General features: G+C 51.2%; 1 protein-coding gene across 1 annotated transcript in view; it reads left to right on the top strand.

Moving 5' to 3' along the window:
• atp2c1 (ATPase secretory pathway Ca2+ transporting 1) overlaps positions 1–801 on the top strand; it is a 39462-nt gene that overhangs the window by 9717 nt on the left and 28944 nt on the right. The window lies entirely within an intron of this gene.

Raw genomic sequence — 801 nt, 5'->3', positions numbered from 1 at the left:
TCAGTGAGTACACGTGTGTCAGTGAGTACACGTGTGTCAGTGAGTACGATGTGTCGGTGAGTACGATGCGTCGGTGAGTACAGGTGCGTCGGTGTGTACAGATGTGTCGTGAGTACAGATGTGTCAGTGAGTACACGTGCGTCAGTGAGTACAGATGTGTCAGTGAGTACAGATGTCGTGAGTACAGATGTGTCAGTGAGTACACGTGCGTCAGTGAGTACAGATGTGTCGTGAGTACAGATGTGTCAGTGAGTACACGTGCGTCAGTGAGTACACGTGCGTCAGTGAGTACGATGTGTCAGTGAGTACGATGTGTCAGTGAGTACAGGTGTGTCAGTGAGTACACGTGTGTCAGTGAGTACAGGTGTGTCAGTGAGTACAATGTGTCAGTGAGTACAGATGTGTCGGTGAGTACAGGTGCGTCAGTGAGTACAGGTGCGTCGGTGAGTACAGGTGCGTCGGTGAGTACAGATGCGTCGGTGAGTACAGATGCGTCGGTGAGTACAGGTGCGTCGGTGAGTACAGGTGCGTCAGTGAGTACAGGTGTGTCAGTGAGTACAGATGTGTCGTGAGTACAGATGTGTCAGTGAGTACACGTGCGTCAGTGAGTACAGATGTGTCAGTGAGTACAGATGTGTCGGTGAGTACAGGTGCGTCAGTGAGTACACGTGCGTCGGTGAGTACAGATGTGTCGGTGAGTACAGATGTGTCAGTGAGTACACGTGCGTCGGTGAGTACAGATGTGTCAGTGAGTACAGGTGTGTTAGTGAGTACAGGTGTGTAAGTGAGCACAGATGTGTC

The sequence above is a fragment of the Nematolebias whitei genome, chromosome 5 (genome assembly GCF_014905685.2).
Source record: "Nematolebias whitei isolate Nwh7 chromosome 5, NemWhi1, whole genome shotgun sequence".
NCBI classification, from domain to species: Eukaryota; Metazoa; Chordata; class Actinopteri; order Cyprinodontiformes; family Rivulidae; genus Nematolebias; species Nematolebias whitei.
The sequence above is the reverse complement of the archived record's forward strand: the minus strand, read 5'-3'. Positions and strand labels throughout refer to the sequence as shown.